Raw genomic sequence first — 25272 nt, forward strand, 5'->3', positions numbered from 1 at the left:
GCACGAGTTTTTTAAATCTTTTTCAAAATTTTTTTTTGGATATTCTTTTTAGTAATTTTGGTTCCTTTCGAAATCCTATCCGAATGTTGCTAGTTCCCATTGGCTTAGAGATGGATCTTTCCCTTTCAATGGATCTTAGACAAATTTCTTAGAGAAAAAGTTACGTTTTAGAAGGCTGCTGCCTTTGCTTCTCGCACTTTTCTACTGAATTTTTTGTTTTTGCCTTTATTTTTCGTTGTTTTCATAGTCAATGACTTATTGTAATGTCTTTTTGATGATTTATTACTAACAAACGTCCTTTTTTCCATTCGAAGCATGTTTTAGCGTTTTTATTGGCTTCCGTTGAGAGACATTGAATTTAATGGCGTTGACACTACGGGTTTTCTCGAAAATTTTGTTTGTATAATTTTTTTAAAATGGACATAAAGTGTTGGATGTAATTAATGTTGGTTGTTATTGTTGTCTGAATAATTTGTTCATCTTGACTTGCTTTCTTAATAATGACTGATCTCATCAACCAAATACGGCATTTTGACTCCTATGAGTTATTTGCGTTGGAGGCTATCTTTGTTCATACATTTCTTTTTGAAAAATCTTGAATTTTTGGGGGTTTTCTATCTGTTCCTCATTTGGTAAAAATTTATTCCAAAAATGTGAATGAGTGGAGTCGGAACTTTATGAGCGAACGCAAATTACTGAGCCGTCTTGTTTTACCCATCTAAGCCCTCAGATGCGTGAACTGAACATGAGCAATATTAGAGAGACTTCTTAGGGTCAAGTGGCATTAATCTGTTTAAACCTTGAAAATTTTCGTTTTCTTTCTTCAGAGCAAATTTTCATTTTCTCAGCTCGAGCAACCAAATCTTCTTCCTGGTTCTCTCTACCACGAAGTATTGCCAAAAACTCAACGCTGTTTTTCTGTGCCGGAAATGAGAATTTTTAGATATCAATTGTGTTATAATACAATTTGCACTACTTTTTTAACTTGTCCTACTGTTGACCATATTTTTAAAAAACGGCTAATAGATCTCTTTGCTTACCTCAGTTTTCTCATTGAATGATCTACTTGTCGTAATAGAGCCTCCTCGGCAAAAATTGTTGATTAGAACGCCTTCTGTGGCAAATTTTTTTCGTTGACTAAATAAATTGTCAAATCAGCCAGCCGTTTTGATCAGACACGGGCATTAAGTGCTCTTAGATCCTTTCAGTTCTCTAGTCTCTAAGTACCCGATTCACAAAAACTGTTCTGGAGACTTATACTTATGGTGTGAAGGGCGATTCACCTCACGCCCGTTCAATTAAGCTAAAGCTAGCCTCACAAAACCGTGGCTAGCTACTGACGAAGCCAACCGCTCGCCAGTCGTTTGAGAGCAATTCACCCGACGATAGTCGGTTATGTTATGGTTAAAATTGTTTTTGTCCCCAAAAATTAAAGAGACTTAAAGCTAATCGAAGATTGAGGTTTTTATGTAATAGAATTTTTGCTGAATTTAATAGTGATTTGGCTCTTTCTCACTTTCTCCGTTTGCAGAGCAACAATTTTACCAAATGTCCAAAGTCTGGCTTTTTTTATTAATATCTTTTGTGTAATTCTTTTCAAGATCTGATGGACTTTAAAAAAAGCCTTTTCTTTAAGCAGTCAAAGATGCACTACACAGAGTTATTTTTTCCAGGAAACTTGCTGTCCCGGTGTCTGCGTTAACGAATTCAGTGGTATTGCATGTAGAGCAATTTTGGACTAATCATGGTCTGCGCATCAAATGACCTGCTATAAATACTCAACGAAGATTCTGTAATGCCAGGATATCTTGAATTCGGACAGAGAAAAAGAGTTAAAAAAAAAGAGTCTTCTTGTGAGTAGATTATCTGAAAATGATTCAAAAAAGTTCTGAAACAATTATGTGGTCGTGTTTAATCAAACAAAGGTACACACGCTCGAACGCTGAGTTTTTCAGGACTTCAATGAAACATTAGCTGGATTTGATATAAAAAAAACAAAGTCCCTCATTTTGTAAAAAGTTGAGTCGCTGTTATTGAAAGAAAAAGCTAGGCTGTTTAGCCTACATAAATACAAGCGGTTGAAAAAAGTTGCGTCGATCTTTTTGAACATGTTTGTTTTTTTACACATGACAGTAAAATACACAATTACGTGTCAACTGCAACCTTTCCATAAAGATGACAAACGAAAACAAGCAGAGTCTAGGATACGTGCTGAACAATCTCAACTTAAAAAATCATCTTGATCTCTTCCAGAATTCCGTTGAACAGAGAAAAAACAGTTTTCGCATTGTTTCCATAATGATCAACAAAATCAAGAAGACGGTTGCACAGCTTCAGTCAAATCTAGACAGCATCATGATGGGAAAAGTTAGCTCGAGCAGCAATAATCTCAGTCGTGAAATTTCCCTCAAACCTGACCTCTTATCCGGAGAAAGTGAACGTAGTAGTCAACAGTCTTGATGACTATGGTTAATTGAATCAATCCTCTACTCCGTTATGCGATGACATCAATTGTGTTTCACAATTATCAAGAAGACACCTCGACTAGCAGCGATCAACGCCGGTCTCCCAAAAAACCGTTAAATACGACATGGCATTAGAGCTAACTGACAGGTTTGTCTCCCCTCAACGGCTCATAGACGGTGAAACTGTCATTTCTGTGCCCGAAAAGAGAGAAAGCGGAATTCATTAGTCAAAATCCTCCAAAACAACCAAGAGTTTGTTCAGAATAGAAGAAAATTGACTGAAGAATCAGTGGAAGTCTACAACATTATTAAAACAGCAATCAACCAATGCCAATGTTAGCAGCCCCACGCCAGAGTCAACAAAATTATCCGGACTAAACATTCAAGACAGATTTGTTTTAAGCAATCCTCAATCTCCAGAAGATAACGTTGCTCTAAGAGAACAAGAGAACAATTTCAGTTGGATTCAGCCCAACAACCCTTCATTCCTCTCAAACAGTATTCATCTTGTTTCCTGTTGAATCTAAAAAAATAGCAGCGTTAAACAACTTACTCATCAAAAGAGGATATAAAACGGTTCTCCAAGTCATAGTCTATTGCGGCTATGTTATGATTAAAATTGTTCTTGTCCCCAAAAATTAAGGAGACTTAAAGCTAATCGAAGATTGAGCTTTTTATGTAATAGAATTTTTGCTGAATTTAATAGTGATTTGGCTCTTTCTCACTTTCTCCGTTTGCAGAGCAACAATTTTACCAAATGTCCAAAGTCTGGCTTTTTTATTAATATCTTCTGTGTAATTCTTTTCAAGATCTGATGGACTTTAAAAAAAGCCTTTTCTTTAAGCAGTCAAAGATGCACTACACAGAGTTATTTTTTCCGGGAAACTTGCTGACCCGGTGTCTGCGTTAACGAATTCATTTGTATTGCATGTAGAGCAATTTTGGACTAATCATGGTCTGCGCATCAAATGACCTGCTATAAATACTCAACGAAGATTCTGTAATGCCAGGATATCTTGAATTCGGACAGAGAAAAAGAATTCAAAAAAAGAGTCTTATTGTGAGTAGATTATCTGAAAATGATTCAAAAAAGTTCTGAAACAATTATGCGGTCGTGTTTAATCAGATAATCTAGTTCACAAGAGTCCCTTTGTGAGTAGATTATCTGAAAATGATTCAAAAAATATTCTGAAACAATTATGTGGTCGTGTTTAATCAAACAAAGGTACACACGCTCGAACGCTGAGTTTTTCAGGACTTCAATGAAACTTTAGCTGGATTTGATATAAAAAAACAAAGGCCCTCATTTTGTGAAAAGTTGAGTCGCTGTTATTGAAAGAAAAAGCTAGGCTGTTTAGCCTACATAAAGACAAGCGGTTAAAAAAAATTTGCGTCGATCTTTTTGAACATGTTTGTTTTTTTTACACATGGCAGTAAAATACACAATTACGTGTCAACTGCAACTTTTCCATAAAGATGACAAACGAAAACAAGCAGAGTCTAGGATACGCGCTGAACAATCTCAACTTAAAAAATCATCTTGATCTCTTCCAGAATTCCGTTGAACAGAGAAAAAACAGTTTTCGCATTGTTTCCATAATTATCAACAAAATCAAGAAGACGGTTGCACAGCTTCAGTCAAATCTAGACAGCATCATGATGGGGAAAATCAGCTCGAGCAGTAATAATCTCAGTCGTGAAATTTCCCTCAAACCTGACCTCTTATCCGGAGAAAGTGAACGTAGTAGTCAACAGTCTTGATGACTATGGTTAATTGAATCAATCATCTACACCGTTATGCGATGACATCAATTGTGTTTCACAATTATCAAGAAGACACCTCGACTAGCAGCGATCAACGCCTGTCTCCCAAAAAACCGTTAAATACGACATGGCATTAGAGCTAACTGACAGGTTTGTCTCCCCTCAACGGCCCATAGACGGTGAAACTGTCATTTCTGTGCCCGAAAAGAGAGAAAGCGGAATTCATTAGTCAAAATCCTCCAAAACAACCAAGAGTTTGTTCAGAATAGAAGAAAATTGACTGAAGAATCAGTGGAAGTCTACAACATTATAAAAACAGCAATCAACCAATGCCAATGTTAGCAGCCCCACGCCAGAGTCAACAAAATTATCCGGACTAAACATTCAAGACAGATTTGTTTTAAGCAATCCTCAATCTCCAGAAGATAACGTTTCTCTAAGAGAACAAGAGAACAATTTCAGTTGGATTCAGCCCAACAACCCTTCATTCCTCTTAAACAGTATTCACCTTGTTTCCTGTTGAATAAAAAAAAATAGCAGCGGTAAACAACTTACTCATCAAAAGAGGATATAAAACGGTTCTCCAAGTCATAGTCTATTGCGGCATCAAACATGCCATAAACCAGCAAGTTACCCAATTTGACAAAAACAAAACGTCTTTAAATCGTTTAAATAACAAGTCGGATGATGAAAGCTTGCAAGGTCGTGCATTTGATTTTCAAAACAGATTTTAGTGTAACTCCTCAGTATACAAAACTAATATACAGCATATTTCACAAGTCCACGCAATGAAAATGAGGAAAAACGTCAACGGCTGTTCAAAAAACAAAAAGAAGAAACACAGCAACAACATCATTGTACCAATCCATATCTCTTCGTGAAAGTCAAAACATTCCTCTGCAATATAAAAATTTTCAATTTGCAACGGCTCTAAAAAGTTGACAACACTCTTTTTACAACTGTTGCCTTCCAGAAAACCCAAACAGAGTAAAATTAGTCACACCACATAGCAAAATCAGTATCAGCTGTAGTACAACAGAACAATATTGAGACCCACAATGCCCAATAGGACATCAATTCAACAATGCAAAACAATCACAAGAGTCGAACGATGGTATTTCTTACCCCTCCCACGCAACACTGAACAGCCAAGGTACCACTCTCGTTAGTTGTACATCATGACAGCCTCTTCATTTTCCATTTACTCCGGAAAGTACGTTTTGAAGTCGCCAAACTTTTACCTTTCCCAATTGGCCAACAAGTTAGTCAACCACACATACATGGCAAGCAGTTTAAAGTTCCAAACCAAAAAAATAAACATCATACCAAACAAAATTTCCAACACTATCATTTCTGAAAATTTCAGGGGAAACCTGCCAAAATGCCATGAGTGGATACACAATTTTTCAGCCTCGTACAAATCATAACAATCTAAAATAATAAAAGATGCACATTGCATAACAAACCTATAAAAATCTATTGTAGGAGAAGCAAAGGAAGTAATTCAAGCTTACTCTTATGACTCAGCATTCTATCCCATTGCTTTGGAGGAGCTTATGATTAACTTTGGAGATCCCAACAATAATGTGAACGGTTTTATCAATCAACTGGAGGCTTGGCGTCCGAACAACGATTACAGCAAACAAAGTTTTTGCTTATTCTTCTTAATTTCTCGAACTGTTAATGCAAGATTTTGAAAATTTAGGTTTCAAAGCAGACTTGCAAAGCTCAAGAATGATGAAAAATAAAAAAAATGAAGAAATTCACCTAGTTTTCTGGTTCCCTCTTGTTTTCCGCCTTTGCTGAATACAACTACATTTGGTACTCAATAAAGGCTTTCTGCATTTCAAAAACTGCTTGAGATGCAATTCCGCTTGTGTGACAAAATCAACAGTGAAAAATTTCGTAAGCCACTAAATTAACAGAACAATTTCGGACAAAAAAGTACTACCAGCAACATTTACATTGATAACAGAAACAATAACAACATGGATCATTATTCCACTGCTGCATCAATCAATTGCAAACAAATTTAATTGAGCTCGAATACAACTTGCAACCAAAAGAGTCAATCCCCTTTTCTTCCGCGTAAAGATCAATCACGACACTCTTGCGGTAAATGAAATGGAAAGCACACACTCGCTTCATGCCATTAAAGTGAGAAATGTTGACCGAACCAGCGGTAGGAGTTTGTCAGCAAGAACAAATTTTGCGCGAACTCTTTAGGCAAAAAACATTTTATGCGGTCAAACATTGCTTCCTCAACAAGCAACCTCAATCAACCGGCACAAAGTTTAACCAGCCATCAGCTCAACAGCAAAAATAAAGTTATAGTTCTGATTCTGTCGACAATAAAAAAGGGAGCAAACGAGATACGATTACTCAATTTCTTGTAAAAAACAATCCCAAGAACAAAATATTCAACTTTCCTATTTTTGAATTCTTCGAACCCGCCCCGTAGTTTTTCTATCAACCAAAGCAACTCCTGCTTCCTGAAATGTGTGAAAAATTACAGCTACCAGTTTAATTTGTAGATGGGAGTAAAGTGTTCGATACCTATCTTTTATTTGATTCCAGAAGCCAAATCACTTTCCGGCGGGACAAAGCTACTAAGTTTCTTGAAATTCCATGCGAAACACGAGCGCCAAAAATTCTGCAGTACCTCAACAGTGAACACGAAACGACATTTTCAAAAGTAAGTCACAAAGGAGCCGTGTCACCTTTTCACAAATGAGACCAACAGTTTAGCATCAAAACAACCTACAACAGACCAAATCTCAACGTATCAACCGAAAACACTCTTGAATTGAACCAATTATGCGACAACTTTGAAAAACTTACTCTCATTTTTTCTGACACAACCAATGGTGCAATAGGCTTCTTCCTCGGTGGCAATACGTTTGGCTTTACGTACCACGTGGATCTATAGTAGCAAAAAACGTCCCTTTGATTTCAAAACGGAGCTTAGTTGTACTCTCGCCAGAGAGCAAGAGCATTCTCTTCAAACAAAAAACGAAGAGAAACTGTTTGGCAAAATGATTAAGATTCCACAAAGAAGAGAAACTGCAATGACTTTATCTGAAGAGAATGAAGAGAGCTCACTAGCAAATTAGCAGTGCAAACACTGGAGAACTCAATCTGTCACAACAGTGAAAGATATAAAATTGGCATTCCTGGGAAGCCTGTAAAAAACAACAGACAATTACTTCTTAGCAGACGGCAAAAAACTCACAGAAACGTCTGCAAAAAGATCCAAGTCTCAATCAAAGGTAAAAACAGAAACTCCAAACAAATTTCGATAAGAATTTTGGAATTTATCCGTTTACGTCCCCCAGCTTTGTGGGCGTATTTTATTTACACCCCCCCCCAATACACATGCCAATTTATTATGTAATGATTAACTTAGTACTCTGTAATTGGGGTTGCATAACGTACTGGGGTCACAAAAGGAAAATTTCCAGTTTTTGTCAAGCCAGTTGAAATGCAGGCAACGCCTTTAGAGTCAATATGGTACTTACCTAATCATCCTGTCACTAATCCAAACAATCTGGTAAAAGTGAGAACAGCTGCCAATGCAACATCAAAGTATCACAATGAATCACTGAACTCAAATCTTCTAACTGGTCCAGATTTGGTAAATAAGTTAGTTGGAGTGTGGTTGAGGCTCAAAAAACACTCGGTTGCTGAATTCTCAGACATCAAAGGGCTGTTTATGCCAAAAAAGAGGACGTGAGACAAGAAGACGAGTCTGCTCTTTGTTTTCCTTGAATCAATTAAAACTATATTTGACAACAAACTGTTTACAAAAATCTTCGGTGTAACATGTTTACCACTTTGGGCAATTAATGTGCTCCTAAATGTGCAGATGATAACATCAGAAAATTTTCAGCAGTCTCTAACGCCATTAACCACTCCTTTTATAAATATGATTAAATTCAGTGTCTGTCAACAACAGCAGGAGCCAAAAAAGCCCATTTGACAGAAAAAATTTGCCTGAAGAATGGCGGCTTCAGGTTAAAAAAACTTGTTTAGGAGAAACCCCGATGTTCTCGCCAAAATCTGGATCTATGACAAAGATGGAACAAAAGAAATCATAAAATAACTCTTTCAAAAAAGAAAGATCACAAACGACGATTTTGTCATGTTTCCCATGCAATCATTTTCTCAATATGCAATAGTATACCGACAAATGAAAATATTCAGTTTGGCATCATCAATCCTTCTTCACCCCGTTCAGTTTTTTCCTCTGACAATTTAGACCAAAATAGTTAAAGAGCAGATTTGAAAGCTTGGAAAAAAATTGGGATGAATTATCCAGCAAGAACTACGCATTGTTCTCCAGAAAGTTCTGGGAAGCTATTTTGCCATGCCACAATTCGATTACCAAGAACTGTTCATAATTCAAGCGATAAGGCAAGCAGCCAACATCACATTGTTGTTGCCGCCTAAATGGCAGCTACGGCAGACGTAGTATTTCTCCATACCTTTGATAGTCAATCCAGTTAGCGACAAGCTTCCTTTTTCTGCGAAGTTGTTCCTATCAAAACAAATGAGCAAGCTAAAAATGAGCAAAAAAACCGCCATTATAGGAGAGCGCTTTCTACAACTAATCCGGTAGTCGATTCGAGCACCCTCTCCACATGGAACAGGCATCTTTTTATTATTTCAACAGTTTTTATGCCAATCTGTCGCTCAAAGCAAATTGTGAAAGAACAATCAGCGGTACACAGTTGAAGACATTCAATCATTGAGAAATTGTCTCCCAAAAAGATCTGAAGATGTTTTTTTCAGTCCGTGATTCAATTCTTACAACGTTGAATAAAACTGGTTCTCAAATGACAAATAAGAAGCTTGAATTGTTGGATGAGAAAGGATTGCTAAGATACTGTGGTAGATTGAAGTAAGCACCAACACATTTGGATTTGGAAAACGTCCAACAATTTTGCATGCACAGAACAAAATTATTCGTTTGTACTTCGAACACGCCCATCCAAAATAAAATCAGAAGTCAAAAGAAACAACTAAAATCTTCATAAAACATCGTTACAATGTAACTGACCTTCGGAAAAAAATAGCAAGCATAAGATTTAATTTTTTCTAATGACGCCGCTTTGGCAAGAAAAATAATTCTGCAAGTAAGGACAACACCACCCGGCTCTCGCTTCTCAACAGTTGAAACAAAGTGAAAAATCTACATCGAAAATCCGAAGGCGTTAAAAATACTATGGTCTGATAATAACATGCCTTATGATGCGAGCAGTTCACTTGGAAACGTGTTCAGACCTAAAAAAAGTACCTAATTCGATCGAAAGATTTTATAATTGACAATACCAGCCCCAAATTCATTAGCGACGACGGCAGAACAATTGTTGGTTGCTCTGAAAAAGTGAAGAAAACTGTCAGAGCCTTGGACAATGACAAAATTTACAAAGCTTTAGCAGTAGCCAAAAAAATATGGAAATTGATTGCCCCAATTTGGCCCTCATTAAGGTGGTGTCTGGGTACATTTGATCCAGAGCGCATAGGAACGCCCCTCCCGTCATTCTAAGATCTAGAAAACTTTCTTTTCACACAATCTGCGAAATGATGGTAGAAATCGAGTCAGTCCTCACCTCCAGACCGCTTACTAACGTAGCTGAGCAACCTGATAAAGTGGAACCCATGACACCCAACCACATTCTTAACCAACTTCCCTTCAACTGCTTGTCACCAGGACAACTTGATGAGCAGAAAACTGCAAGCGTGAAGATCTGGAAGAACATGCGGAAGCTGATGAACCGTGTACGGTGAGGCTTGGCCAAAAAGCATCTGCCCACTTTTAGCAGACAATCAAAATGGACAAACAGCAACGATCAGCCCCTCAAAGTGGCTCACATCGTTTGGGTGTTGAAACACCAACCACCAAGCGCAATTTGGCCTTCAGAAGAAGAAATGAAGATAATACGAGGACAAGATAGAGAATCGAGAGTCGTAAAGGTTAAAACGCGCGTTTTGCCTCCGTATTTTTTTCGACAAGTTCACTTTCCGCTCCTGCTCTCTCCGGAATTGCTCTCAAATGACTGCTCTCTCCGGGACTGCTGCTCTCAAACTCCTGCTCTCTCTGAAAGTGCTCTCAATAGCTGACTCCGTTCAGGGAGGCTCGATTTAGTCCATTTGAAGAGCGGGGGTGATCGTGGTGGTTGGAGGAACCGTTGGTGATCAAGCTAGGTTACTGTTGGAACAATGCCCAGGGGCGGGGATTGAGTGCGGAGGTCGAGGGGCTCATGGGGGTGGGGTGAGGGACTAATGAGGGTGAGGGACTAATGGGGGTGAGGGGCTGATATGGAGGGAGTCGGTGAAGTGGGGAGGGCTTAAACTCCGCAGGAACAACAATTCACACGAATTCTTGTCTTTCGGAGAACTGCAAAATTAGATACTGGTCAGACAAAAGGCTATAACAGAAACTAATGCCTTCCAACCCCCACATGTTTATCCGTTTTGGGGACAGAAAGTAGAATGATGAAAACTGGTCAGGAAAAAATTGCATGAAAAGAAGGCCACAGGAATAATATAATCGCTAAAAAAATCGTTTGCCAGCAGTTAATTAAATATTCAAGTTTTTGCTTGTTCGAGGTTTGCTATAACAAAACAGTGTTTTCTACCATGGAATTAATCTATCGGCGCCTGAAGTTTTCTGTTGTTTCAAGCAAAGCTATTTAGCCCAAACTTGAAGTCTAACCAAGAGCTGAATCAGATTTAGCCACTCATATGGGAGCTAGATATCACTACGTATATGTTAGAGCAAAATCTCTGTCACCCGAGGGACTTCGTGTCCTGAGCTGAAGGCGCTTGCGCCGAGTGCCGGGCAGGAGGCTCGAGGTGGACTAAAATTTTGTATTAATAAAACTTTCTTCATTTTTTCAATTTTTTGTTCATGTTTTCCAGCAAATTCAAGCATCTTTTTATCCAATTAACCGTCACTGTTGAAAACTGTTAATACAAGACAAACTTTTTGTTGTAACCTAAAGATCACAGATAGCACCATTATCAGGTTATTCCTGATTTGCACCACAAATAATTTGTATATTGTTTGTTTCTTCAAAACTCTAATTCGACTTGCTTGAACATTGATCGGGCTGCACCATTGTAGCATCCGAGTGGTCACTCTCCGTGTCGTGTCTACGACGACACCCAACGTTTGAATGATTTTTGTTCAGACCCACTTTAGTGCGGGAGGAACTATATACTCAAATGGTTTTTTTTTGTTCAGACAATTTTGGCCGATCGATATTATCATCGCAGAGAATTGTGAGTGGTATCATTAAAAAGCCCGTCCAGCTTAGAATATGGAATTGAAAATATTTTATCTAATTTTCTTTTTCATGGGGAGTTATCGAAGTTCGAAGTTTTGTGAACATTAGACGTAATTCAGCTGTTTTTATTCACATTTTCGGTATTTCGTCCAATTTTTCGTCAGTTTTGCTAATATATGTACAAATTGTAAACTGTATTGTTATTTTTTTTATCTCACAAGATAGGGGAGGGTTGCTGAATTGTTCGATCCGAGTTCTTTGGCTAGCATTTATGCTAAAATTTTCAAAATTCCGACATTTTCTGTCAATAATGCGGACCAAATTTAGTTTTTTTAGCCCACTTTCTGTAAATTTGCTGGAAGTAGACACCTTAGAACTGCGGAAATTTTCTCCTTAAGCTAAAATCAGAGCTTAATTTATTCTCGCTGGCTGTAAGAGTCTTCTGGAATACTATTTTTGCCAATTTGGTTTCAAATTTAATACCGATAATTGTACAAAATGCACAATTTTTTTTTGACACACTTAAAATTTTGTTTAAAATTGATCAATTTCGCAACCATTTAATCAAAAGAGTGTTTAGTTAAACGCACAGCAATAACTGGCTGATCTTGGTCTTACCATGGATCCTTACGATAAACAAATTTTTAAATTTTCCGAGCTTTTTTTTTTAAAAAAATCTTCCGCTATTTAAATGTTTTTTATGTAAATTACTGACAAGAATTTCAAGTCAGGCCTCAAATAATGAAAAATACTGTTTACAGTAAACTTGTCCCAACGAGATTGTATCATACTTTCAGAGTTAAGCTCGTGGTTTTTATGAATCTGAACAATTCTTGAGTTTTGCTTTCATTTATTATACTTTTTGTATCCCAATGACCTTTAAAAGTCTCCCCATTAAAAGATCCAGTTAGCTTTGTATTAGGTTTAAATGAACCTATACAATTCTTTTAGTTGTTGTCTAATGTCAGCTATAACTTTGAACATATTGGGTTTAAGAAAAAATGAATTTTTGAACTTTGCACACAATTTTTTTTTATTCCTCTCAACTTCGGCGCAGTCTCATTAAAAACAGGAAGAAGGCAACTTGCTGTGAGTTATAAATTATTGTCGCTAACGGTTTGATGTTCAACTAATGGTTTTTTTTTTGTTTTGTTACTACGCATAAATGGTTTTTATTTTTGAGCATAAATGCACATTTTTTGAGTCCATTTTGTTTCCTTGTCGAATTATCGCATTATAGACATATTGACAAGTGCAATTGAAGCAAAGCATGGTAGGAAAAATGCAAAGCAATGAAAAAAATTGTATCTGGATATGTTAATTGTTGATATAGTTTTATGCTTTTTGTCTTAGACACATTTATCTCGCAAAGTCTGTAGTTTTTTTTGTTTTTGCCTATGATTGTCTCTCTTTTTATTGTTGCAGTACATATACCTGATGAAGAGAGGTGTGAATTGCTTCCACAGGACATATAACTCAACTTAGTTAAACATTTCAGTGTAAATCTGTTTGCTATAATGACTTTCAATATAAGTTTAAGAAAAAATTTGTCTCCTTTTTGTCTCCCCTGAAAAAACTTTCTCCTTTTTGCTTTCATTTTCGTCACCAATCAGCTCAATCTCACTAATTAGAAGTCTGAATTACTTTTGTTAATTCAAATAATTTTTTCGGGCTCGGTTATCAGTTTTGACTGATTGCTTCGACCATTCAGTTTTATAAAAATTTCCGAGATTTCTGCACTGTTCAATTTTTTGGTTTCTTTTTGTTGTCTTGTCTACGTAGTAAGGAACACTCTTTGATCTTAAGATGAGGTGAAGGTCTTGATTGACAGTTGTTGCATGTAACATTTTAACTATAGTGCCTTGAACAGTGTGATGTCGTAAAGGATTCTTAAGTTTCGGCTTCTTTTTGTGTTTTTTCTTATTTTGTGGGATCGTGATTTAGTCTCATTATTAACAGGCCGAATTGGCCTCATGAATTGTTCCAAGTTAACCATTGCTTCTTTTTGTAATCATTAGTTTGTCGTGACTTTTGAAAATATTTGTTTAAAAGAGATTCATTACGAGATTTTTTATTTTGATATTTTTAAAAGATTTTCGTTTTCTTTTTAATTTATAATAATAATCGTAAGTCCCATTAGCTTTGAAAGTTTGCGCAATTAAAAATTGGATAATGACATGTCTCAATTGCTTCTTATGGATATATAAATGAACATTTTAGTGATTTCAGTTGATATCTAATTACAATAATAACTGTGAAATTAAATGTTTTCAGAAACAGAAACGCATTTATGAACTTCGCACTTCTTTTTGTCGACCTTTCAACAAGTCGCATTGAGGACAGGTCCTGCATCTTTTTTAATGAAGTATAAGTTAATTTGTCTTGTTTAGGTGTTATGTGATGCAATTTTGTTTTTGTTATGATATTTTTATTATCGACATCGTGATTTGGTAAATAAGGTTTGCTGTTTGATTTATCATTGTCCTTTCTAGTAATCCTATTATCAACAACTTTCATCTGTTCTCCATCGTATCATTAATGTATTCCCATGTTTGTTAATTGAGCAATATGTTTGTTTTTGAAAGTTTTCTGTATCTTCATTATTTGGCAGCCAATTAACCAATTAAGTCAAGAATATGGATAAGCGGGCTCGGAACAATATGTGCGTACGCACATTAACAAGCCTCCTTGTTTAATTAAAAGTCAATTGTTCGAGATAGGACTAAATCAAAGAAAACAAAATATAAATTTATGAGAAGCTTAAAAACAAGACGAGTTAAATTAAAACAAACGTCTCTGTCTCCGACAGCGACGCAACCAATTATTTGTAGCGGTTTGATTCAAATGTCAGATGTTAGATTTCTCAATTTTAAAGGTTAAAACTGGACTAAAAGTAGTGAAACACTCACTTACTTGAGTCCAACTTCAATATCTCAAAGTAAACTGTCTGCCTCGAAGTTTTAGTGACCGACGTCTCTTTTACTTCCTCGTGAGTTTTTTGATGAGTGGTGAACAAATACAGTTTCTCAATTCAATCGTTTATCCTTCTCGCACAAAAAATTAACGAGCTTGAAGTTTTACGAGGTTAGAAATGAACCCCACTGATTTTATTCTTTATTTCTATGGCACTCCACATATCAAAATTTTCATATGACAAAATCTACAATGTCGTTTGAGAGTTTCGAGAAAAACGAGTTTCGAGAGTTTCAGAAACCGCATATTTGGCACCCTCATGCAGATTCAATCGACTTAGTGAGCGAACTCTTGTTTCGTTTTGAATACAAGGGATTTCAATCATCCTTAATTCTCTCATTAAGTGCTAATAAAAATTGGTTACGAATCATAAATTTGAATTTTTCCTGGCCATTCAAAACCAAAGCAATCAGAAGCGATTTGGCATATTATTCCCTAATTCACTCAATTGGAGTTATTAGATTGGGTGTGAGCTTTAAGAAAATATGCTCAGGGGTAGTTTTATTGTTAAATTTGGGAAATCCTACTTTTATCACAAAAGTGTCGCAATTGAATGTGATAGGTGTCGCAATTGAATCTCGAAAATAGTTTTCCTACAAATTGTTAGTAAGGATGTTGGCTTGCGATTCAACGCCATTCCGCGAAAAGGATTCATAAGGAACAAAAACGGAAGGATGTAGAAGTTGAGCAGGGGCATTACTGATTTTCTGAGGGGAACCAAGTTTATAAAAACTAGTTAACATCCGGCATTTACGTCAGCGTGATCGAACCTGGTAGGGTGTTGGGACATACATATGAGTAACTTTATTCGTTGTCGCTTTTGGAAATTTGTTTTGTAGATACTATAGATACCATGGGGAGACTTTAAACTTCCAAAAAAACATAAATTCTAGAGTTCATAGTTTGACCGATTGAATATTTGGTAGCGTCCTAAGTCTGGTACTGCTTTTGTTTGTTTGAATAGCTTGAGTAGAAGTTGGCATTGTTCAAAGAAGGCGTTCAGGTCATTCAATTGTTCAAGTGAAGTCATTAGAAACTTTACGTAAGAGGGGCATAATTGAAGTGGTCCATAATGCGAAGTGAACAAATTCTTTTGTTTTGATCACGCTTATACGCTGTTGCTTGATTAAGTTACTAAGCAGTAGAACCACAACATTGCCGAAACAGTACCATGACAACAGCTGTAGCTTAGGAGTTGACCTGTAGAGAAGTCGTGATAACCGAAACTATTGTTGAGAGAGTTGAACTGACTTGATAAATTCAGAACGCTGGTTTGCGCGACTGGATATCAGAACACAAGAGAACACCGGAGAGCTGCAGTTAGATCAAGCGGTTAAATTGAGAACTTGTAGAATTGAAACAGTAGTAGATCTTTATTTGTGAGTTTGTCACAATTTAAAAGTTGCGATACATCTTTTATAAAACTCTGGTTGATTTTTATCTTGATAATGTGGTATCTTTCATATCTTGTTCATTCATTTAATGTTATTTGATTACTCGAATCAGTTCATTATTGCAACTAGGATTTCTTACCGTCGACTAAATTTTCTAACAGTTACCATTTGTTAGAGATTTGGGCGCCGGTCGGTCCCCAGCTAGTCAGCCTAAGCAAAAAACAAAATTCTACAGTGGCGCTCATGGGTGGGCTATCTCGAGACTTCTTGAAATTTGGGGGGCTGGACGGCTGTGGTGGTTGCATTTAAACAATAGTGGATTTTGCTAATGTATTTGACAAGAGACGAGAAGCAACTTGTGGAACGAGTGAAGAAAAAGAAACCCGTGGACAGGGTCAAGTTGGAGCTCGACCAAGAGAGAAGACTGCAAGTGTGCAGAGCAGTTTTCATTTGAGTTGGAGTTCGACTGTGGGTACTGTTAACATTTAGTTTTTCTTGAGATCAGAGGAGAGTTTTGAGTTAGTCAAGAGCGTAAGTTGCGTGAGGCTGAGTCTGTGTAGAGTATCGGCTTTCTTAGTGAAGGTTGTTAAAGCGCCTTGGCCAAGATCAAGAGATTTGCGAGTCAGGGTGTAGAGAGTTAAAGGTAGTCTAAAGCGGGAAAAGCAAGTGAGAGCAAGTTATTCAAAACTGTCCGCGTTAGTAATTGGTTTTTCTTGAGGAAAGAAGGCCAATTCAGAGTATCGATAGCTTGAAACAGGAAGTTGGTAAGCTGTTATTTGTCAAGTGACAGTTGTGAGTTTAAGGTTTGCATGTCTAGATTTTCAACAGGTTTAATCTTTTTTTCAAACTGGAGGAGCACGAGCTAGGGAGTTTGCCTCTGAGACAAAGAGCAAAGAGAAGTTTTAAAAGTAGGCCAGTGATATTTCAACAGCAGCAGAATTTTAGTGTAGAGTTGCAAAGCAGATTAATTTGGGTTAGAGATATAGTAGTTACGGATAACAGTGGAGGAACTGCGATTAGCAGAAGTGAGAGGCTAATGGATCTTCTCAGACAGAGAAGACCTTTATCCAGAGTAGAAAGAGTTAGAGTTGAGGAACACCACGAATAAGTCGAGGAAAAACAAGAGATACCTAATTATTTAGTAAGCATGGATTGGAGTGCGTTACCTTTTGTAGAGTATTTTCCGTCGGAAATGTTTCCGATTTGTGACGACTGGAAGATGTATTACCTTGACGTTGTAGACGTCCTACAAATGAGTGAGGATCAGGCTATGTCCTAAATGCTTTCCCTATTGAGAGGATGGGCGCTGCAAGCGGTTTGGGATTTGCCTTTTAGATGCTGGTTGTCGGAAACTGGTGAAGTATTAATATCGTTCGTTAGGACAATACTTTGACATTATTGAGAAGAGGCTACCTAAAAGTAGGGAACAAGACTGTGATCGTACTTACAGTATTAGAGGTAGGGGAGGAAGTTTAATTGAAGAGAAATTGGAAAATGAGAATGGTTTAGCAGAAGGCAGGATAAGAGACTCCTTAAGCGAGAACTCAGAGGAAAATTTTGAACTTTTTTAAGTTGATTCGGAGTTAGTGATAACAGGATGCAGTAGCCAAGATGATGCAATGAAGAAGTTCCAGAACGTGATAGATATGCTACATTTGAGTGCGGAACATAAGCGGAACATAAGCGGAACATTTAGGTCTGAGTTTGTTGGGAGAGGTAAACAGGGAAGAGCAAGTAGGTATTAGGTATAGGTTAGATCAAAGAACCGGACAGGAAACAATTGTGATCCCTAGTGAGTGGCTCGAGGCAAAAATTGCTTCTACAGAGTTCGAAAAAGAATCATTTGAAGGTTTTGACAAGGAAACGGGTCGATGAAAGGAAAATGTGTGTAATAGAGTGGAGCGATGCCAAAAATTGATGAAGAAAAGGAATTGGGGTATAAAGAATTACAGTCACAAGCTGAAAAAAAGAGGAGGAAATGCAGCACCGTGATATAGAGAGCAAGGAACAGAGAATACTACGGGAGGAGAGTAGGGGAAAATTCATGCGGAAGTTAGAGAAGGTAGTCACAACTGAGGGATTCGAGTACTATGTAGACCGTTCTTCAGGGAGCGATGGAGGAGATGACTGTCTCTTTTTGAGTGATTTGGACTATGAAGAGAATGAAGATGAGGAAACTGAGCTTCCTCCTGAGTTGTTTGAATGTACTCAAGAGACAAGCTTTAGGGATGCACCTCTCATGGCACCTGAGTTTTCGTCTCTAGTAGGAGGCGGTGAAGTTGATATGAGAGAGATAGAATCCACTCATAGAATTTTTGCAGAAAGCCCAGCTGCGGTTAGCCTTAGAGCTATTTTGAATGAAGAGATTGGCAACGTAATTGAATAAGTCTCATGCATAGTTGATAAAAATGGTGTTGTATTTAGTAGAGATGAAGAAAAGTCTTTTCGAAACGAAATTAAAGTCATTAGGAGAAGAAAGGGTTCCGTTCGTCCCGCAAGCGTTAGTTTCGGACCCTGCCGATGCGTAGACTCCTAAGATAGTTCTCAAGTATTTTTGAGGGTTATGAAGCAAACCTGTTCTGGGATACAGCAGAAGTTTATGAAGTAAGCAAAGAACTGCTGACTTCGAAAAGTCTTTGAAAACTGCGCTTCAATTAAAGAAGAGCCACTCAAGATTATTTCGAAATTTTTCGAAGGACCTGAGTCCGGGGAGTCAGCTGAGGTGTAGACTGTACCAAAGCCAACAAAAGAGAAAACTCAATGAATTTGCAAGCTTGGCCACTGCATATCGACAAAGGAAACTACGCAGAGGACTAATAACGAATTACAGAAACGACGTCAATTGTTTTTGATGGCAACAATGGGAACTTTGAACACAAGGCACCAGCAGTCAGGAAGGAATTCAAAGTTGAGCAAGCCGTGTTAGTTGTTTTAAACGAGGAGAGCACTACAGCTCTAAACGAGTTTGAAACAGTTGATTTAAAGAAACAGGTCCAAGTTTTAGGCAGAGATTGTGATACCACTGTGATGTGGGAGACTACATCAGATTTCCCCCGGTTGATGCAGTGTTCGCTTCGGTCGTTATGTTGACAGACAATTTTCATAGCTATAACGAAGCAGTAGAGACTATTAGTCAGGTCTATCCGGGAGAAGGAGGAAGCAGTGATGACATGGATAGGCGAAGGCGTGTAGAGACTTCCGAACACTTGTTCGTTTTCAAAACAGCGGTTGGAAACTTTTTCAAATGGTTTGAGTTCTTGCTTTTTCTAATGTTGGGCACCATGAAAATTTTATAGAAGTTGGAAAGAGCCAATGATTCACAGATTTTAGCAGTAAAACCGAATAACCGGGATTAGCGGGACCAAATTCTAGGATTTTCATCGGTCGAAACCAACGAGTTGAGACAAGAGCCAGGTTTGAAGAAGCTCAAGCAAGTGTTTACGGTTTACGTCTCACGGTCTGAAAGGTGTCCATTAGTTCTAGAGAGTGCGATGGACACATCAAACTTTCCTCCGCGTGGTTGAAGTACGCAGGGATGTGAATGTGGGCTCAAAAAAAGTCATGCAGCTTGGGAGGTAGTAATCAGAAGCTTCGGTTAAGATGGAAGCTTGAAGCGGGTCACGGAGTAGTATTAGTGATCAGAAAACCCCTCTGCTAAGTTTAACCTCAGAAAGAGAAAGATTTTTGAAATTCAGTAAACGGCGAAGTGTGAGTTTGGGTGGAATGTACACAAAAAAGTACTTGAGGAAGTTCGAGAAGTTGAACGGAACAATCAGAGAGCAGGTTGAACTATGCAAAGGCAAGAAACTCTCCAATACTGACGAATCAATCGACAATACAGATGAAGTGGAGGCGCAAATAAGTTTGACAACCGGTGTGTTATGTGCAACCTCAACCGAAGAGTTGGAATTTTGGTCTACTCTTGACAGTGAAGCTGGAGGTTCCTTGGAACAATCCGAATTTTTTATTGGCAATACCTCAGATAGAGTGGAGGACAGATATGCGGACCACCAGTTGAGTGCAGGAGTTGAGGCGAAAGAGGAATTGCTGAGAATTAATGAGGGAGACATAAGGCACAGCAATGTGTGGATGGATGAAAGAGACTCTGATGACCTCTGGTTTCAATTGGGAGCAGCTTTTGACTGTGTTAATCAGGGCCACGGTCCTCGAAAAGATGGTTAACCATTTTCTTTGGGGTCTTCAAACAACTTGGAAAGCAGAAGCGAGGATGTTGATTCAATGCCTATTGTGTGGTTCCCACCTGTTGATAGCACAAGTGATGTAGTCTACAACAAAAAGGGGGAGTTTCACTCAGTAGTCGAATTGTATTATGCGTTGATGGGATCAATGGGCGATGTCCACAGCAGAAGGGAGGAGTTCTGTCGGAGGGAATTCTATTTCAACGGTTGTCGAGACTCGATGTCACGAGGGACAATGTGTCCTCGAACAAGTCGGAAGGAGAGATGGAGAAGGCTGACGCTGATGAGAAGATGGTGTTGGAGAAGGAGACCTCTAGATGTGAGCTGTCGGTCCAGTGAGGAGATGGGAGGACTTTCCTTCAAGCATCGAAGGAAGAAAGATCTTTGAGATAGTGCAGTCGGTTTCGTAATCTTCAACACGATAGCTTCTTATTGTCGTATGTAATCTTATGTTTCAAATTATTTTCTTTGTCTAATCTTTGGTCGTTAAAGTGCTAAAGTTAGTCCGCTATATTGAATATTGGTGTTAAGTTTATGTGGCGAAATGATTGCTTGATATTCTTATCCAAACTGTAATTGGTAGAGGGTGCATGGAGTATCAGTAGTTGAGCACAGGAATTCGGTTTGTGAATATTTGGTGGAGCAAGCTAGTTTTATATAACTAATCTTGAAATTATATTAGATAGGTGAGTTGAACCATGAGTATTTGAATTTGGAGTTACCGGAATTGTTTGAGGGAGAATTTTTGGTTAGATGGCCGGGGTAAATGATGAAAAGATTCCATGGTTCAACTAACCACTTATTGTGTAGATAAGATGTAACAGGAGAGGTGGTTATGAGTTGCCTCTTTATTAGTTGTTATATGCGTTGTATCTAAAAACAACATTTTTAATTTGTGTAATCCTTATAGTAGTTTTAGCCTTAATTGTTAATTTGGATTCGATTGCTGTATTTTTGAAAAACGTTCTAGAGTAATACGTTGTTGTACTGTACTATTTATACTCATTTAAAGATAGCGATGGTTCACAAATTGGTCTAATAAGCGTAGCTGAAACGAATAAGTCTGTTGTGATGTGTTGGGGAACTAATAAAAAAATGTAAGTTGTGGATGAAATAAAACCTACTGATAAGGGAGACTATATGTATCAACAAGACAAGCAGAAAATTCTTTAAGGTTATGCTTGGTTAAAATTTAGGTCAAAAGTCAGTTTTAGGAATTATTCGGGAGAATAATAGTGTAGAACGGAGAGTGTAGAATTAGGGAAATTCTACTTTTACCACAAGAGTGTCGCAATTGAAAGTGATAGAAATTGAATTTCAAAAATCGGCTTCCTACAAAATGTTAGGAAGGATGTTGGCTTGCGATTCAACGCCATTCCGCGAAAAGGATATATAAGGAACAAAAACGGGAGGCCGTAGAAATTTAGCAGGGCAATTCTGATTTTCTGAGGGTGACCACATTTATAAAAACTAGTTATCACCCGGTATTTACCTCAGCGTGATCAAACTTGGTAGGGTGTTAGGACATACATATGAGTAACTTTAATCGTTGTCGATTTGAGAAATTTGTTTTATAGATACCATAGATACCATGAAGGAGGGTTTAAACTTCCAAATCAGGCTTTAATTCTTTAGTTCATAGTTTGACCGATTGAATATTTGGTAGCGTCATAAGTCTGATACTGCTTTTGTTTTAGTTTGAATAGCTTGTGTAGAAGTTGGCATTGTTCAAAGAAGGCGTTCAGGTCTCTCAATTCTTCATTTGATTTCATTAGAAACTTTACGTAAGAGAGGCATAATTGGTGTAGTCCATAATGCGAAGTAAACAAATTCTTTTGTTTTGATAACTCTTATACGCTGTTGCTTGATTGGTTACTAGAGAGTAGAAACACAACATTACCAATATATTACCATAACAACAGCTGTAGCTTAGGAATTGACCTGTAGAGAAGTCGTGAAAACCAAAAACATTGTTGAGAGAGTTGAACTGACTTGATAAATTCAGAACACCGGTTTGCTCGATCCGAAATCACAACAACGGAGAACCGCAGTTATATCAAGCGGCTTAATTGATAAATTGTAGAATTGAGAGAATAGTAGCTCTTTATTTGTGAGTTTGGTCACAAGGTCAAAGTTGTGAACAATCTTTTATAAAAAAAACTGTGGTTGATTTCTGATTTGATTTTTTGATATTTTACATTTCTTGTTCATTCAATCAATGTTATTTGATTACTCGAATCAACTCATTATTGCAACTAGAGTTTCTTACAGTCGACAAGAGCAACGTGGGGACAAAAGATCCCTGCAATGGAATTCTGGGAGCCATCAAAACACCCCTTTCAATTTGTAAGATTTTTGTTCGCTAGTCGGTCCCCAGCTATTCAGCCTAAGCAAAGTACAAAGTTCTACATTTAAGTCGAAAGGATGTATATTTCTATATGTTAAATAGTGATTTCGCAACGAGCATAAATTTCGCGTTGGGATACATTTAAATCAAGTAACCGGACAATAGATCAAAAGGACAATAGACCAAAAACAGGAAAAATGGGACAATAGATCGAAAATTAATCTCTATTCTTATTGGATGAAAATAACTGTTTTTCTGCAAGCTAGCATAAAATTACCGGATGCCTTTGCGGCCAATAGACTAACAAACAAATTTAATATGAATCTATCACAAACAGTGACCGGACAATATATCGAAAGGACAACAGATCAAAAACAGAAAAATTGGGATTCTAGATCGAAAATAAATCTCAATTCTTATTGGTTGAAATTAAGCATTATTTGCGAGCTGCAAAATAATTACCACATTATGGCCATGCCTTGCGAGCCATGATCATGCCTTAGTGGCCCGTGGGACTTGATATGAAACTGTCACAACCTAACAAAATATCCCGACAGAACATGTTATTTGCTGTATAATAAATGAGGGCTTAAATCAGATTGGCCAATACGCAACTTGAATAACTTAATTTTCAATATTATGTCCCAATTTCCGCTTTCGATCTGTTGTCTTTCGATTTATTGTCCTAGCACCATCACAACCAAACACAAAATTACAACCGAACATGTTATGCGCTGTGTTTTAAGTGGGCGCATAAATCTGATTGGCCTATTCGCAATTTGAACAACTTAATTTTCGATCAATTGTCCCGACTTTCATTTTCGAGTTGTTGCTCTTTCTTTTGTCTATATATTGTCCTAGGTGGCCGTAGTATGAGCCGGCAGGGCGTTTAGCCGACAAACAAAAATGAGAAATTTAGCCGACAATTAACGCAAAATGATCTACCCGGGCCGAGGATTTTCCCCAAAAATAACGGGGAAAAGAGTGTAAAGAGTGTAAAAAAAATATTTTTACACCGTTAGTGCTACCCTTAATAAGGGTGGAAAAAGTGTAATTTAAGAGTGTAAAAAAAAGATTTAACGGTGGAATAACGGTGTAATTTCTTACGATTACACTCTTCCTAATTACACCTTTAACTTATTTTTACACCCTTATTTTACACCATTAAATCTTTTTTTTACACTCTTCCACTCTTCTTCTTATAATTACACTCTTGCATTACACTTTTTCCACCCTTATTAAGGGTAGCACTAACGGTGTAAAAATATTTTTTTTACACTCTTTACACTCTTTTCCCCGTTATTTTTGGGGAAAATCCTCGGATCGTGAACCGTCTCGAAAGCACGCGGTAGTCTAATCAGATGCACTAAATGAGTCAATAAATATATTTATAGCTACAGTAGTGTCGGAAATATCTCAATTTGATTTAAAAAAATCAACTCTTGAGATTTTTCCATTATGATTTGGGTGTGTTTCCCTCCTCCTTATCTCAACCGGGCTGGGGACCGGCTACGGCGGAGTTATGAACATTCAACTATAGGAGATTTTTGAGCAAAGCACTGGCCAGAAAACCAGGCCTAAACTCTATCTCCAAAACAAAATAAAAGCAAACAATAAAATAGCTAAGAACAGTCGGAAACAATAACAAAAACATAATAAATTACAAAATATATTAAATAAAATAGTATAAACAAAGAAGTAAATTTTTAAGTAAGCAAGCTACACCAGAAAATCTTTTTTTCCTAGATTCTATATACCCTAGGGATATTCTATACCGAGTTTAGTTTGATTTGAACAACTTCCTGGCCCAATAAAAGATAACTATAGTTAAAATTCGCTAATCAAGAAATTTGCAAATTTCCGTATGAAACACTAACTTTTTTCCTAGGCAAGCTATACCAAAAATTCTTTTTGTTTTACACTCTAGATACCCATGGAATACTCCATACCGAGTTTGGTTCACTTTGGACAACTCTAAGACCTAATCAAAAAGACCTATTTTTCAAAATTAACTATTCGAATTAATCGGAAATTAACGTACGAAAAACTAACTTTTTTCCTAGGCAAGCTATACCAAAAATTCTTTTTGTTTTACACTCTAGATACACATGGGATACTCCATACCGGGTTTGGATTGATTTGGACATTTCCTTGACCCGGCGAAAAAGACCTATTTTTAAAATTCGTTATTTGCGAAATTCGCAAATTTCCGTACGAAAAACTAACTTTTTTCCTAGGCAAGCTATAGCAAAAATTCTTTTTGTTTTACACTCTAGATACACATGGGATACTCCATACCGGGTTTGGATTGATTTGGACATTTCCTTGACCCGGCGAAAAAGACCTATTTTTAAAATTCGTTATTTGCGAAATTCGCAAATTTCCGTACGAAAAACTAACTTTTTTCCTAGGCAAGCTATAGCAAAAATTCTTTTTGTTTTACACTCTAGATACACATGGGATACTCCATACCGGGTTTGGATTGATTTGGACAGCTCCTTGACCCGGCGAAAAAGACCTATTTTTAAAATTCGTTATTTGAAATAATCAAAATTTTTCGTTCAAAGACCTAACTTTTTTCCTAGGCAAGCTATACCGAAAATTCTTTTTGTTTTACACTCTAGATACACATGGGATACTCCATACCGGGTTTGGATTGATTTGGACAACTCCTTGACCCGGCGAAAAAGACCTATTTTTAAAATTCCTTATTTGCGAAATTCGCAAATTTCCGTACGAAAAACTAATTTTTTTCCTAGGCAAGCTATACCAAAAATTCTTTTTGTTTTACACTCTAGATACACATGGGATACTCCATACCGGGTTTGGATTGATTTG

Source organism: Convolutriloba macropyga, chromosome 7 (genome assembly GCF_964194025.1).
Source record: "Convolutriloba macropyga chromosome 7, txConMacr16.3, whole genome shotgun sequence".
Lineage (NCBI taxonomy): Eukaryota > Metazoa > Xenacoelomorpha > Acoela > Convolutidae > Convolutriloba > Convolutriloba macropyga.